A 17,595-nucleotide genomic window follows, 5' to 3' on the forward strand; every position below is an offset into this window, starting at 1 on the left:
ACCAAACTCTTTCTCTCTCTCAACAGTGGGCAGACCTCTTTTCCCTTAGAGCACTTTAACAATATCCTCTCAGCCCCTTCCTTTTCTGCTTTCTCTCCAAGGACATCAAAGCACGTCTTTTCAGACCCTGAATATGCACCATAATTGCATAGAATGATAATTCTTCAGTTTGTGTAATTGATGATTTCACACGTAGTGTCACAGGATCATGTTAAAGAGAACAAGTCAGTCACTTTTACTCATCCTGGATTTTCACTGGTTCATGAAAATCTTATTACAAAGCCTCCACACATAAACCCCAACATTTCTGTTTGACTTCCCACCCAGCTGGGGTTATTCACACCTAACAACTTCCCCCACTATAGCTAAAAGAAAAAAAAAAAAAAAAAAGGCTGGTGCTCATGCTTTCCCCTTGCTTTTACGGCCTAACCCACCTGTGTGGCGCCACACGGCATGACGCACTGCTTCCTCTTGGTAACTGTGAGTAACCAACTCTTCTTTCAAGACAGTTGTCTTTGCTTCTGTCATCTTACCATACTCGACTGAAGCAAACCCCAAGTACATTTGAAGACACTGAGACCTCTGCTTCCTTCTGCCCTGGGAGCTCTCTTTTCTATCCATCTCAAATATTGTCCGGAGAAGGCAATGGCACCCCACTCCTGTACTCTTTTGCCTGGAAAATCCCATGGACAGAGGAGCCTGGTGGGCTGCAGTCCATGGGGTCGCTAAGAGTCGGACATGACTGAACAACTTCACTTTCATGCATTGGAGAAGGAAATGGCAACCCACTCCAGTGTTCTTGCCTGGATAATCCCAAGGACAGCGGAGCCTGGTGGGCTGCCGTCTATGGGGTCGCACAGAGTCGGACACGACTAGAGCGACTTAGCAGCAGCAGCAGCAGCAAATATTGTCCATCACTGTTTTGCTTGTATCTTTAATGACAGTGGAGCTATCTGTTCACATGATGATGAGAGCATAGCTTTCTCTTGCTATTTGTTGCTTCTCTCTATCACTGCTTTCCCTGGATTTCATGCACTAACACATCCATCGAAGAGTCAAAAAATATTTTCTTCCATAAACTCCCACAGAATTTCTTTTCCCTGAATAACAGGATTATTTTAGTATTATCATAGATTTCCCTTCTTCCCTGGGTACATAACTGCCTCCAAGAGAGATTAGCCAATAACAATTTCTGTTCTGCCTAATTTTAGGACAATTCACTGCTCTCTCCCAACATTCAAGACTAGTTGCTTAGTTTGACCCACCACAACTTTCTCCATTTTGGTGGCCTTTTCCTATGGAGGGGTTCATTTGTCCTTACTCCCATGCAATCTAGCTTTTGCAGCTTCTACCCACTCATGCCCATCAAATGTTAATGTCAAAGCACAACTGTCAATAAGGTTTAAGTTCTCTTTTAAGGAGAATCCTAGAATTTTACAAATAAGTGAACTATATTAGATGACTAGGATTTAGATTTGACTAACTCCACATATCAGCATACCCTAATTTCAGCTCTCACCCACCTGGAACTCAAACATCATATTCATTCACTGTGCACAATACTGTTAATAGACTCATGCTATAATTTGACTAAATTATCACTACAACAGAGATCTGCACCAGTATTAATGACGTGAGATCAAATTATTCTATTAAAATGGGGGAAATGTCTGTCATTTCTACAGATGGTTAGGCTAGAAACAGCAGGGCTTAAGGCTGGAGGTGAGTTTTTCATCTCTTTTTCTAGTTAAAAGTCATGACTTTAGAATCAGCTAGAAGTTTTAAGATGTGAATAGATAGCTATAGAGGTGGTGTCAAAGAAAAGGATATGGTGAGTTTTTTGCATTTTTTTTTCTTTTAGATCATGACTTATGACACCAAAAAGAAAAGCTCCTGGCAAGGAATAGAGTTTATCTCATGGGGCCTGAGAAGAATATGTTTGCTAGGAGTCTTGCCAACATTTCAATTGAAACTTGAGAAAATAAGGGGAAAATGCCCAGATTACACTATAAAATTCTGTCCTTAGAGGTTATAAAGTGTGAAGAAGGAGGTAGGGGAAAACAAACAGTGGAGGAGATGCCAAGTAATTCAAAACAGGAAATAACAGAGAAGAGGCCCAAACAGTAAATCTGACAACTTCAGAGTACCTGTACCAATGAAAGAAGCGTGGCAAATAAACAAAATGAACTCGAGACACTTAACTCAGAGAAATTCATAGAAGTTCATGCATGTCACTGGGACTTGGCAGAATTATTGGCAAATGACTGTTGAAGGACAACATGCCCTATTGGAAGGGGGAAAAATACCTCATAGAGGGGACAGGGGCAGCTCTGCATTTCAAGACTGCCTAAAACTAAACAGAGGTTCAGGAAGCTGAGTGGACAGCATACTGTCAAGCATCGAGATGAAGATGCAAGAAAGCCAAATAGATAAGGTACTGAACAGTGCCAGCCAGAGACAGGAGTCAACCATGGTATGAGGGCATCATGGGGCTCTGGAGACCCAACTCTCAGTAACTAGCAATGTATTCTTTCAGGAGGTTCGACAGGTCACAGGAGGTTTCCCAACCAGGATGAAGAAACGGAACCATGAAGAGAGGAACATATGATACACCCAGGATATAAAAGTTTCTAAACTCCCCACTTTGAAAATATGTAAATGATGTTATCAGGGACTAGTCATAATAGGAAAAAGGAGGGTGTTCACAGAGGTTGAAACATGAAGGCAAATAGTAGAAAGAAGGTGAAATCAAAAGATTTTTAAATCAAAGGATTTTAAGAGGGAAATAAGAGTGCCTTCCCTCCTCCTCAATTTTGCCTGGATTGCCTGGAATGTGTCCTGGATCCCATCCCAAGGCAATCTAACCTGCCCTTGGCCCTCCACTTGGGAGTAAAATTACCAGTGTTTCATTACAATCTAGTACAAAGAGGAAGAAGAAAGGACCGCTTTAAAACACAGTGGTTTCCACTCCTTCCATGTATGTGCGTGCATGTGGGCTGGCGGGTTGGGTGGCAGGTGCTGGGGACAGAGCAAGATGCAGCTGTGGAAGAAAGCACCAGAGCAGACCCGGGCCACGTGGACCACTGGACGGACTCTGTTTTCAGGTTGAGCCTGACCACTGAGCAAAGCTACAGAGCTGGAGACTAAGAAAGTAGAATGTGACCAGTTTCACAAAATAATAGGAACGGCTTTTCTTCTTGTCAAAAATGGACTCTTTAGAGACTGTACTGACTTTAGGAAGTAATTTTTTCTGCTCTTCATCATGGATTTAGACTGCACAGTTGGTCCGAATTCTTGTTTGGGTTGTCATGTGAGTGTGTCTGTGTGCATTATTCAAAGACTTCTCCCAAAAGACCAGGACATGGTGAGGTTAGAGGATGGCAGGAAGCAGCAGCCATATATTGAATTCACACTTCTGTTGTTCAGTTGTTCAGTCTTATATGACTTTCTGTGACCCCATGGACTGCAGCACATCAGGCTTCCCTGTCCCGGAGCTTGCTCAAACTCATGTCCATTGAGTGAGTGATGCCTTCCAACCATCTTATCCTCTGTCATCTCCTTCTCCTCCTGCCTTCAATCTTTCTCAGCATCAGGGTCTTTTCTAAAGATTCGGCTTTGCATCAGGTGGCCAAAGCATTGGAGCTTCAGCTTCAGCATCAGTCCTTCTAGTGAATGTTCAGGGTTGATCTCCTTTAGGATGGACTGGTTGGGTCTCCTTGCTGTCCAAGGGACTCTCAAGAGTCTTCTCCAACACCACAGTTCAAAAGCAACAAGTGTTCAGGGTTCAGCCTTCTTTATGGCCCAACTCTCACATCCATACATGACTACTGGAAAAACCATAGCTATGACTACACAGACCTTTGTTAGCAATGTAATGTCTCTGCTCTTTTAATATGCTGTCTAAGTTTGTTACAGCTTTTTTTCCCCCAAGGTCATTTAATTTCATGGCTGCAGTCACCATCTGCAGTGATTTTGGAGCCCCCCAAAATAAAGTCTCTCACTGTTTCCATTGTTTCCCCATCTATTTGCCATGATGGGACCAGACAACATGATCTTAGTTTTTTGAATGTTGAGTTTTAAGCCAGCATTTTCACTTTCCTCTTTCACCTTCATCAAGAGGCTCTTTAGTTCCTCTTCACTTTCTGCCATAAGGATGATATTATCTGCATATCTGAGGTTGTTGATGTTTCTCCCAACAATCTTGATTCTAGCTTATTCTTCATCCAGCCCAGCATTTTGCATGATGTACATTGCATATAAGTTAAATAAGCGGGGCGACAATATTCAGCCTTGATGTACTCCTTTCCCAATACTGAACCAGTACATTGTTCCGGGTCCAGTTCTAACTAAACTCACACTGGGAGGGGTATTAATATTTCCACAAAGGGAACTACACCTCAAACTCCAGGCCTACTAAAGGTGTGGGGGCCTCCCAACTAGGTGATTATACTAGACTCTAGATATATAGCAGTGAACTGCTTAATCCACAGAGCAGTGGGAGGAAGGAATGAACAGAGGACCAAATCTAAAGCCCAGAAGGGTGTGCCTGAAGGGTGTGATATTAACACTGCTAAGTGTGAAGAAGGGGGTTGTGCTTTGAGGAGCACTGAGATCAGAAACTGAGGCTACCCATGAAGAATGACCACCAGATCCAGAAAAAAATAGACATGATGCCCAATCCACTCTGAATTCCTGATGAATACTGCCTTTTTCAGTATACCTATATTTTGTGAGGTATTGGGTTGGCCAAAAAGTTCTTCTAGGTTTTTATGTGAGATATTATGGAACTTTTTGGCCAACCCAATAATTGGGACATACCTATACTAAAAATTGTTATTTACCTGAAATTCAAATTTAACTGGACATTCTGCATTTTACTTGGCAACCCTACCAGGAGGAAACTCCTATTTTTTTTTCTCTTTGACTCTGAAAATAGTCTTACAGATCACCCATCTGCAGTTTCCCACCCCTATGTTTAGTTTGCTCATGGTTCGCTCACACTGTTGATGAAGCATAATCCACAGAGCAATTGCCTCTGGTGTCAGTGAAGATTAAAGGATGGGCACAGGAGACCCTTAGGGTGAGGCAGGGCAGGGAGGGGCAGAGCTGGCTGCACCCACCTCTGCTGAAGCCCTTGACTCTTCAAGGCTGGTATAACCACACTCCAGGTAGAGACCCACTGAGAGGCAATCAGAACTCTAAGGCAGAACTCAAGCCACATCTGGGGATCAGGTGAATCAGGAAAGAAAAAAAGAAACTCAAAAGAGAGCAAGTTCAACCCCTGCTAATATCTGGCAGAATCTACCAGGCTGCGGACAACTCAGCCAAGCTCATCAGTATTATTAACCCCTTAGCTCCTTTCTAATTCCTTAGTCACTCAATTCTTTATGATCCTTTGAACTGTAGCCCGCCAGCTTCCTTTGTCCATGGGATTTTTTCAGGCAAGAATACGGGAGTGGGTTGCCATTTCCTCCTCTAGGGGATCTTTCCTACTCCGAGATCAAACCCACATCTCCTGTGTCTCCTGCACTGCAGGCAGATTCTTTACCCACTCATGAAAAGGTTTTCATCTGATGCACGAGTTGCTGAGAGTCTTCTTTCCATTTAATAGAAGTTTTCCTCGCTGAATGCTATAGGCAAGTGTTATCTAATACAGCAGCTATAGCCATATGTCATTACCTAAAAAGTAGCTAGTCAGCACCGAGATAGGCTTTAAAATATACATTGGATTTCTAAGACTTAGTATAATAAAAATAATGTGAAATAGTTCATTTAGTTTGACTGTCCAAATGACACCATTTTGATTATATCGACTTAAATTATATATTATAAAATTATATAAAATTATTAAATTGTGTATTATAAATTATGACCAGTTATATATTATTAAAATTAACTTTACCTGTTTCTTCTTACTTTTTTTTTACAATGGTGCTAAAATATTTTATATCTGTGGCTCAAAAATATCTTTCTATTGGACAATGCTATCATAGACTCTATCCCTAAGTTTTCAGAGCTCGAAGTGGCCTGAAAGATTATCTAGTTTAGGTGTATAATTTAGTTGGTGTGAAAAGCAAGACCCAGAAGGCTGATGTGCCCAGCCAAGGTCACCCAGCTAGTTAATGAGACAGGACCAGAACTAAATTCAGGACGTCTTAGTGGGTTCCAATTTTCCACACTACTTCCTAATGCTTAACACAACTTATTATTAAATTATGGTAATTGTATTATTAAATTATTATGACAATTTTTCAAAAAAGCATCTGAAGTTTGGAAGGATCTTTAAAGATCAAGGCAATGGTCCTGTGTCATTTCAAAGGTTTCATCTGATGAGAATTCCACTTTGTCCTGACAAAATGGAAAAAATATCAGTGATAGATAATTTTTATTTCTAAAACAGTGCTTTAAGATACACTTTTAATAGGCATCATTTTATTGTGAATAAAACTGCTTTATAACAAAATACAAAAACACAAAAGCAGCACTTGAATTTTGTGATAGAATAGTTTTTATACGTGACCTCAGAGCCAAGGTAAATAGGGCTGACCCCTTACAAAAACACAGAATCCAGTCAAGTCTGACAGCATTTCTCCTTAACTCACATTCCAGCATCTCCAGTGATGGGCACGCAAAACTCCTAAGCTCTCTTACTTTGTGTGTACCTCTCCCTCACCCTCGAGGCATTAAAAGAACAAGAAAATATCTGATATCAGTCACTAATAATTGTTGGCTGGTCAATCAAATTAATACAATATGTAACAGCAGCCTGTGTGTGTGTGTGTGTGTGTTTGTGTGTGCACGCACGAACATACAGTCACTTTAGTTGTGGCTGATTCTTTGCAACACTATGGAGTGAGGCCCACCAGGCTCCTCTGTCTATGGGATTCTCCAGGCGAGAATGCTAGGGTAGGTTGTCATGCCCTCCTCCAGGGGATCTTCCCAACCCAGGGATTGAACTCACATCTCTTATGTCTCCCTGCACTGGCAGGCGAGTTCTTTACCACTAGCACCATCTGGGAAGCCCAAAAGCAGTACCTATACGCTAGGTATTTTCTACTTGTGGAATTTCATGAAATGATACAGGTAGAAATGAAGCAGTCTTGCCCTTTAAGATAGATTCTAAACTATGGAAAAATTGAAGATAATTGTAGAAGTAAAAAAAAAAAAAAAAAACACCACTAATTCACTCACAGTCTATACGCTTACATGGACACCCTGGTACAGTCTGCTTGTGTTCTCCTAAAATTCCTGTGCTGAAACCTAACCTCCAGGACTTTAGAAATAAATTCATGCTGTTTACAAGCCAATTCTATTGTATTCCATTATAATAGCCTGAAAGGACTAAGACAGGTGCCCTGCCTTCCCTCCCCAAGTCCTACTCCTGCAGTGGCCACATGCCTGCTGCACTAACATGTATCTATGGAGACTTAGAGTGCATCGAGCACGGTTCCAGGTGCTGGGGATACTGAGGCGAGCAAGACAGGGATGGTCCACCCCTCAAAAGCTGACCTCCCATGGCTTCTTACCTCCCATAATAACAGTCCTCCAGCGTCTCTCCTTTCTATTTTGGCCTCACGCACACAATACTCATTTCCTGATCCTACTCTCTAGGTCTTGCATGTATCTGTTCCAAATTCTGATCAGCCTGGGCCAAGACCCTTCACCATCCTGTGACCTCCTGAGAGTCCTTGGGACTCATGAGGTACAGCAGGATGAAGATTCCTCCATGGTCCATATTAGAAGACCCCCAGTATCCAGGCCTCGCTTGCCCCTAGCTGTGAAGTCGGAGGCTCTTCTTCCAAGCCTTCCTGCTCAGGCCCCCAGCAGCCCCTTTCCCCTCCAGTATCCCTTTTCTCCTCCCTCTGCCTGAGCACCAGGATGCCTTTATCCTAGTGAATCTGTTTGTCTTGGAAGCACCATTCATACTTCATCTTTACTTCCATGGCTGGCATCATCTCAGGTGGCACTCAACAATTTCTTCACGCTATGGTGCCTTCTTCCTCAGCTGACCTCTAACCACAGATCCATACGCCTTCTGTGCCAGGGCATGGGATTTCTGAGAAATACAAATACTATCAGAACGCCTCATATTTTTCTAACCTCCATTCTTTAATTTACTCATTCATCCTTTCATTCCACAAGGATTATTTGAAGGCATATAAATATATCAGGCATAGTCTGGGTATTTGGCATTCATAAATGAGTAAAACTTTTCATTGTGCATTAACTAAACTCGCAATCTAGAGAGCAAAATGAACATTTTTTTTCTTTTTTAATGTATGTGGATATATGTTGCTTTTCTTTTGAGATTTTATTTTTGAAAACAGTTTTTATTTTCTAATTTATCTTTTATTTTTAAATTAATTTTTAGTGGAATATAGTTGATTTATAATGTTGTGTAAGTTTCTGCTGTACAGAAAAGTGAACTGGTTATACTGATACATATTCATATATCCACCCTTTTTTAGATTCTCTTCTCATAAAGGTCATTACAGAGTATTGAGTAGAGTTCATGTGCTACACAGCAGGTCCTCATTAGTTATCTATTATAAATATATAGTAGTGTATATATGTCAATCCCAATCTCCCAATTTTTCCTTCCCCCATTCGCCTTGAAAACCATGTTTGTTTTTTACATCTGTAATTCTATTTTTTTGGAAATATTAATAGGTTCATATGTACCATTTTTTAAGATTCCAAATAAAAGCATTATCATATAGTATTTCTCTTTCTCTGACTAACATCACTCAGTATGACACTCTCTATTTCCATCCATGTCACTGCAAATGAGAGTGCCTCGTATTTGATAACAGAGGTACCATCCAATTACAAAGACAGGGCTTTTAAGGGTTTAATTTCAAACCAATATCTGCTCCTTAATTAAAACAATCTCATAAGCATTTCTCTTTTAAAAGAGTAACATTAAATATTAATTACTTGCATTGGAAGTAAACAACTGAAAGCTAATAAATTTACAAATTCAATTATCACAAAAACTATCAAATGCCCTTTTGTTTAATTGCTATGGATTCCCCTTTAGACATCATAATGGAATTAATAGAACGTTCTCATAATCAATGGAAATAGATTGATTGATCAATCAGCAGAACATGGTTAGATTCTTTAACCTCCAGACATTATTATTTATGCCTAAGCAGTACCAGAGCAAGCACCTAGCAAACAGGCATGAGAGCACACAACCAGGATAGAGGGAGGACATTTGGACATTATCCAAAGTTCAGTGTGGGGTGAGGTGGCTTTTGCATATATATGAAGCATGTCACCCTTGAAGGGTAAGCATTATGCTTCTCATTAATATATTATCAAGGTCTCCTCATAAGTGAAGGAAACACAGTCATCCTTCACGGATGAGCTATTTGCATTTATTCCTGAGGATTTATTAAAAATTAACACTCCATCACTTTCCACTTTTGGTACCTGCCAGCACCTTTAAAACAGAAGGATAGATTTTGGCCCCAAACTTTTAAACAAATGTCCCGGTATATAAAGATCTCTAAAATAAACATGACCCCTGCCTCCACCTTAAAACTCCATTCCCTACCCCTCCTGGGTTTCTGCTGCTTTATCCTTATCACCAGAACATTTTCTGTATCACATATGGGACTGATGAGCTCTTAGAAAGCAGGATCTATTTTGGAGGCGGCTGCTGCTGCTGCTGCTAAGTTGCTTCAGTCGTGTCCGACTGTGCGACCCCATAGACGGCAGCCCACCAAGCTCCCCTGTCCCTGGGATTCTCCAGGCAAGAACACTGGAGTGGGTTGCCATTTCCTTCTCCAATGCATGAAAGTGAAAAGGGAAAGTGAAGTCGCTCAGTCATGTCTGACTCTTCGCGACCCCATGGACTGCAGCCTACCAGGCTCCTCCGTCCATGGGATTTTCCAGGCCAAGAGTACTGGAGTGGGTTGCCATTGCCTTCAGGAAAGTATTAATGTCATCATCGCAAATAGTCTACACTGCTAGTTTACAAAGCAACGGATCTGTTCTGTCCTGGTATGTACTCACATCCTTCCATAGATCAGGGGTATGAGGCTGGAACCGACACTGTGGAAGAAGGCAAGCAGCTCCAGGACAAGGAGCTGGTCATGGGTCCACAGGTCTCTGTCTGACCCACTGTCCATCTGGCGTAGGACCATGGCTCTGGCAGGAACCCTGAACATCTCTAGTTTAGGGTTTCAAAGAAAAGATGTTTATCTTCCCCGCTAGACTGTGAGCTTTAGTTAGTGCAGAGTTGATGCTCCCCCTGACAGGGTCTGCTCTCCTTATAATCTACAATGTATCTCATATTTATTAATCATCTAAACCTCTCAGAAGCAATCTTCAGTTTCATCCTGGAACTCTTAGCAAAGCAAAAGGCACAATCCCTATCATATTAACAGTATTAGCTACTGTTACTGAACCCACACTAAGTGCCAATTATTCAACAGGCCCTTTACATACATCATGGGTCCACACTCCTCCTTAGTCACTTAATGCCAGCCAGGCTGACTCTCTGCTACAGTCTTTAAGGGACTACATGCATCCGCTGTCTCTAACTGGAACACCCTAATGCCCTCAAAGCTAACATCTCCCTCTTATTTAGATCTTAGATGAAATATCACATCTTCAGGGAAGACTTCCCATAAAAATACATTCAGTTACTGCCACTTACATTCTTGTATCACTCCTACTTTTTCTTCAAAGTGCTTATTATTGAAAAGAAATAATTTTGGCAGTGAAAAAACCTTTGAATATTGTCTCTTTTCTGGGATAAGCTTTATGAGGACAGGGAAATTTCTCACTTGCCATTGTATCTCCATGGTTGGGTATGTTACTGAGCACATAGGTGCCCAATCAATAATTTTTATAAGAATATGCTTTTTTCATCAAATTTGCAAAAGAGTGTAGGTAACACAGAATCTCTAATAACCAATCTTGACCTAACCAACTGTATCAGTGATGCTTTCAGCTTCAAGTGATAGAAAATATCAATTCAAAACAGTATAAATAATTCAAAAATTACTTTCCCCATACAGCAAGCAATTCAAAGGTCTGGTCATCTCCAAGGGTGGCTGACTGCAGCACAAGGCCATCATCAAGGACTCTCCTTCAGGGCATCACTCACCTTGTCACACTCTGTACGTCAGCTTTGCCACTGGGCTGGCTCCAATCAGTGTCTCACACTTGCTGCCCCCAGTTCCAGGGGTCACATCTGAACAGGACCGTTTTGGAGACAATTGTCCAGATACACCACCAAAGATAAGCACAAAGTACAGGGGGCTTCCTTATCAGTAGACAGGAAATTACTTATTATCAAGCCTTTAGCAAATTAATCAGCTCCTATACCTACCCGTGTCCCAGAGAAGAAGACTGTCTTAAGTCATTTTAGGCCTATTACAAAAAGATTATAGACAGGGCAGTTCCACAGAAATTTATTTCTTGCAGTTCTGTAGGCTGAGAAGTCCAACATCGAGGTGCTGGCCCACTTGGTTCCTGGTCTAGCTTCTTGGTTTGCAAGGTGAGGGCTCTCTCCATGGTTTGGCGAGGGCTACCCTCTTACTATATCCTCATATGGCAAAGTAAAAGAGCTCTGGTCACTTATCCCTTTTACAAGGGTACTTGATGTCATCATGGGCAAGCGAGTTTGCCCTTTCATGACCTCATCCAAATCCAGTTATCTCCCAAAGGTCTTACTTCCAAATGGCATCTTACTCTTCTCTCCAAGTGGTGATTAGGGCTTCACTATGAAGTCTGTGAAGATGCAAATATCCAGTCCATAACACAGCCCAACACAGGTCACCTGCATGATTAGGATTCTCAAATAAGACTATATCCTTTTTCTTGCCTGTTTTATTAATGACATGGGCTTCCCAGGAAGCTCAATGGTAAAGAAAATACCTGCAATGCAGTAGACACAGGTTCAGTCCCTGGGTCAGGAAGATCCCCTGAAGATGAAAATGGCAACCCACTCCAGTATTCTTGCCTGGGAAATTCCATAGACAGAGGAGACTGACAGGCTACAGTCCCTGGGGTTGCAAAAGAGTCAGACATGACTTAGTAACTAAAGCACCATCACATTAATAACATAAGACTGCAGCGAACTTAAAAACAGCACTTCTTCAGAAAGGGATGAGAGGACCCTGACGTAGGAGGGTAAGGCCAGCTGCTTACCAGGAGACTAGAGCCAGGCTTAGGAGACTAGAGCCAGGAAGGACAGTGAGACCTCTAGGGAAGCAACACTGAGAGCGGGGTGCTGGTTAGAAGTCACTTGCTTAAACCAGCGCAGCAGGGTTGCCCAACAGGGAGGCAGAGTGAAGAGGCAGCGGTGGACTGTACCCCAAGGGCCAGGCTTGCCAGAAGTCTATTAAAGCAGCGGCCTCCAACCTTTTTGGCTCCAGGGACTGGTTTTGTGAAAGAAATTCCGCCCCCCTCCCCCACAGATCAGGGTCGGGGGGTAGTGGTGACTGTGGTTTGGTGATGACTCAAGTGTATTACATTCATTGTGCACTTTATTTGTATCGTTATTACATGAGCTCCATCTAAGATCATCAAGCATTAGACCCTGGAGGTTAGGGGCCCCTGCGTCAAAGGCGCTCTGCAGAGGCTCACTTATTAGTGAGCATGTCTTCCCCTCTCTCCTCATCACGGGGGAAGTGAACGCCGGGTGCCGAGAAAAACAGCTGCTGGATATATTGATTTCTTTTGGAAGAGCCGAGATTATTGGATCTTTCACAGTTGCTTATATTCCCATTAAAACTAACCAAAGCCAATAAGGTTGGCAGAAGTACAATATTTCATGGAGTCAAAAGTGACAGTTATGCTCTATTTCAAACAACCATGAAAATGTCGTCGGTCAAAAGGACAGGACCTCTGGCCAAGCTAGAGAAAGCATATTTCTTTTCTGAATGGCAAGAAATGAGCATTTTGAGTATCTAGTACCATCTGTACCTATGCCAGGGTTGGGAGATAGACAAGCATTTTCCTTCAGGGAACAAGCAATCTAAGTGCTTACAGGGCACACACTGACAGCTTACACTATAATGCGGGCTGTGGAAGATGCAAAAGAAATATCAGGCTTCCAATACCAAGGAAAACAAGTTTAACTCTTTAAAAACAATTCTTATTTATTTCTTAAGGGTTTTTATTGCTGTAGACCATTTTTAAAGTCTTTATCGTGTTTTTTACAATATTGCTTCTGTTGCATGATTTGGTTTTTTGGCTGGAGACATATGGGATCTTAGCTCTCCAATCAGAGATCAGACCCACACCTCCAGCAGTGGAAGGGGAAGTCTTAACCACTGGACTTCCAGGGAAGTTGCCTAAAATCAGTTTTTAAATAGCTTACCTTAAAACAGCGTAAGACGGCATCAATTGCAGAGTCCTGATCACTAGTACTGCGTAACTCTAATGTAAGCTGGTTGCACCAGAAAAGTTTCATGTAAAAGAAGATGCTAAAAGAGTGACTATGGTTCAGATCAAAGAAGCACCTTATGTTCTGGCCACCTCTTCTCCCCACTACTGTCCTTTCTTATCTAATTGGATACTTATTGAGTTCAGAGTATGTTCATTAAGGAAACAGGAAGTAAATATGTGTCCTTCTCTCTCAATCAGAATGTCTTAACAGCCCTCAAATTAAGTATTCTTTGGATGGGAAAACATAACCAGAAAACTGCTTCACGTTAATGGAAACAATCTCATCTGCAGCCTAATCACACATGTAAGCCAGCATGCACTAGGCCGTAGAAAGAATGAGACCCTCAAGAGGGCAGAAAGAGAGGAAACACAGCGCTCTCCACTTTCTTCAACTGCAAAGAATCAGCAGACCTTGTTGCAGACTATTTGCTGTGTTTAATAAGCGTGCCAGCGCAAATGTGCTAAACACATAAATACAGCAAAGTCATAATCACTAGGTTCAATGTCAAGCACCATTTAAATCCACTGATTAAATCAACTGATGATAGTAAACCTATTTTATTAGAAGTACTGTCTGAAAGAGAAAGTAAAATTTAGGGGGAAACTGTACTTTTACTCTTTCCTTGCAGGAAAGGAAATCTATTAACTACATGAATTCCATGAATGGCTTAACTACTTTTCTTTGCTAGGGACCTGGTGCAAGCTAACCTCTTCTCATTTAGAGAAAAACAATCTATTTTGTTCCGTAGACTAAGGGTAGTGAATTTGTCTGTGGATGGAATGATGTTTCTGTATGAAGTCTGGGTGATAAGAGGAAGGACTTGCTCTTTGACGGTGCAGGAGTCCATGCCAGATACCTTAGCTGTGTTGATGATGAAAGTTCAGAAGCCTGGTGCTACCGAGGAAGTTTCTGATACCATTTTGTCAGATTCTGAGCCAATGTGAGGTTACCTCAATGTTGTCTTATAATATAGCACCAACCCCTCACCTTCAGCAAAACCAAGTTCCCTGCCAACTTAGAAATGAGGGCACCAGGACCCTCACAGAGCAGCAGCTATGATGTGACATCAATCCCACCCTTCAGGGGCATCAGTAGAATGGGGATGCTGAGAAGCGTTCACAAAAAAGCATGACAACTATTCAGTTAAGTTCTTATCATTCATGGGTTTTCAATACATTTACAAGAAAAAAAATATATTTATCGGGTTGGCTGAAAAGTTCATCTGGTTTTAAGTAAAAATAAAAGGCACATTTTTCATTTCACCAAGAATTTTATCAAACAATGTATTCACTAACCAAATGAACTTATGGCCAACCCAATACTTTCCAGAATACATCGTACAAGGTCTTGTACAACTCATTTCAACATCAGAAGGCAATTTATCAGTATCCAAATAAAAAGAAATCCAGCTGAGGTAGAAGTTAGGAGCTCTACAAAGCAAAGAAAATCATCAAAAAAATGAAAAGGAATATATTAATAACATACTGAATGGGAGAAAATATTTGAAAATTACATATCTGATGAGGGGTCAATTTCTAAAATATAGAAAGAACATATACAACACAAAGGAAAAAGTATTCAGTTAAATAATGGGCAAAAGACCTGAAAAAAGTTTTGTCCAACTCTTTGTGACCCCCATGGACAGTAAGCAGCCCACCAGGCTCCTCTGTCCATGGAGTTCTCCAGGCAAGAATACTGGAGTGGGTTGCAATTTCCTCCTCCAGGGGATCTTCCAGACTCAGGGATTGAACCCAGGTCTTCTGCATTGCAGGCAGAATCTTTACTGACTGAGCCACCAGGGACTCCCAAAGGAAATCATCAACAAAATGAAAAGGTATTAATAACCTACTGAATGGGAGAAAATATTTGCAAATTGCATATGTGATAAGGGGTCAATTTCTAAAATATAGAAAGAACGTATACATACACACAACACACACAACAGAAAGGAAAGGGAGAATGGCATTGAAACATGTATAATATCATGTAAAAAAATAAATAAAAATAAAGTGCACTACAAAAAGTTTAAAAAAATAAAATAAAAATAAAACAGTTTTTTAACTATTAAAAAAAAATACTGGGCAAAGATCTGAACAGACATTTTTTTTTTCAAGAAAAAAATAGGGATGATCCATAGGCACACAAAAAGGTGTTCAGCATCACTCATCATCAGGGAAATGTGAATCAAAACCACAATGAGATATTACCTCACATTTGTTAGAATGGCAGCTGTAAAAAGATAAATGATAACAGGCAGTGGTAAGGATGTGGAGAAAAGAGAACTCTCGTGCACACTTAGGGAGAATGTAAACCATTATGTAACGCAGTATCACAGTTTCTAAAAAAAAAAATTAAAAATAAAACTATATGAGAGTAGGACTATAAAGAAAGCTGAGTGCCAAAGAATTGATGCTTTTGAACTGTGGTGTTGGAGAAGACTCTTGAGAGTCCCTTAGACTGCAAGGAGATCCAACCAGTCCATCCTAAATAAAATCAGTCCTGAATATTCATTGGAAGGACTGATGCAGAAGCTTCAATACTTTGACCACCTGATGTGAAGAACTGACTCATTGGAAAAGACCCTGATGCTGGGAATGATTGAAGGCAGGAGAAGGGGATGACAGAGGATGAGATGGTTGGGTGGCATCACTGACTCTATGGACATGGGTTTGAGCAAGCTCCGGGAGTTGTGATGGACAGGGAGCCCTGGCGTGCTGCTGTCCATGGGGTCACAAAGAGTGTAACATGACTGAGAGACTGAACTGATGCTTCAGCAGTCTCATTTCCAGCTATTTATCCAAAGGAAACAGAAACACCACCTGAAAGAGATGTATGTGCTCCCATGTTCACTGCAGACTGTGTGCGACTGCCAAGACGTGGAGGCAAGCTCAGGGCCCACTAACAGAGGAGAAGGTAGAGAAAATGTGATACACACATACACACAGAGAGAATGTGATTTACCATAAGCAGAAGAAATATTATTATTTGTGAAAATATGGATGGACCTTGGGGGTGTTGGAGGCTTCCTTGGTGGCTCAAAGAGTAAAGAATCTGCCTGCAGTGTCGGAGACAAGGGTTCGATCCCTGGGTAGAGGAGATCTCCTGGAGGAGGGCATGGCAATCCACTCCAGTATTCTTGCCTGGAGAATCCCATGGACAGAGGAGCCTGGCAGGCTACAGCCCATGGGGTCGCAAAGAGTTGGACAAGACTGAGTGACTAACACTTTCTTTCACTAAGGGTATTACTTTCAGTGAAATAATTCAGAAAAAAAAAAAGATAAATGCTATATGATCACACTTAAAATGGGAATTCAAAATAAAAAAAAAAAAACAAACAAAAAAGCCATCCAAACTCATGGATTCAGGGAACAGATTGCTGGTTGCTAGAGGCAGGGATCAGGAGTGAATAAAATGGGCAAGGTGGGGGTTAAAAGATGCAAACTTCCATCACAAGATAAATAAGTCCTGGGGATGTAATATGCTTGATGACTACAGTTAATAATACTGTATTGTATATTTGAAAGCTGCTAAGAGAATAGATCTTAAAAGTTCTCAAGAAAGAATAATTGTAATTATCTGAGGTGATAGATGCTAACTAGGCTTATTGTAGTAATCATTTCACAACATATAAAAGTACTGAATCATTATTTTGTGCACCTGAAACTAATATTCTGTGACAATTATATCTCAATTAAAAAAAAATAGGTAATTAGTTCCAGTGTCTGAACTCTTACCATCCGGACCATAACATCCTACATCTTCAGAAAAAGCCAATCAGTAAAGGTAATTTAGAAAAATAGAGAGGTGGAGAGGTTATGGAAAGCTTTTTGGAAAAGAACATTTTATTTGAACCTTAGTGAGTAGGGTTTCCAAACAACCCTACTCAGTGGTAAAGAACCCGCCTGCCAATGCCGGAGATGCAGAGCGTGCAAGTTCAATCCCTGAGTCAAGAAAATCCCCTGGAGGAGGAAATGGCAACCTACTCCAGGATTCTTGCCTGGGAAATCCCATGGACAGAGGAGCCTGGCGGGCTACAGTCCACAGCGTCATGAAGAGTCAGACACGACCGAAGCGACTTAGGACACGCACACGCACGCACAAGAGAGTCTTTACCTCTTTACGTTGGTTTAAAGGGAAAGTTTGTACAAGAAATCTGCCAACTGTAACTGTGCAGATCCAAGTTT

This window comes from Oryx dammah, unplaced genomic scaffold, assembly GCF_014754425.2.
Source record: "Oryx dammah isolate SB20612 unplaced genomic scaffold, SCBI_Odam_1.1 HiC_scaffold_22, whole genome shotgun sequence".
NCBI lineage: Eukaryota > Metazoa > Chordata > Mammalia > Artiodactyla > Bovidae > Oryx > Oryx dammah.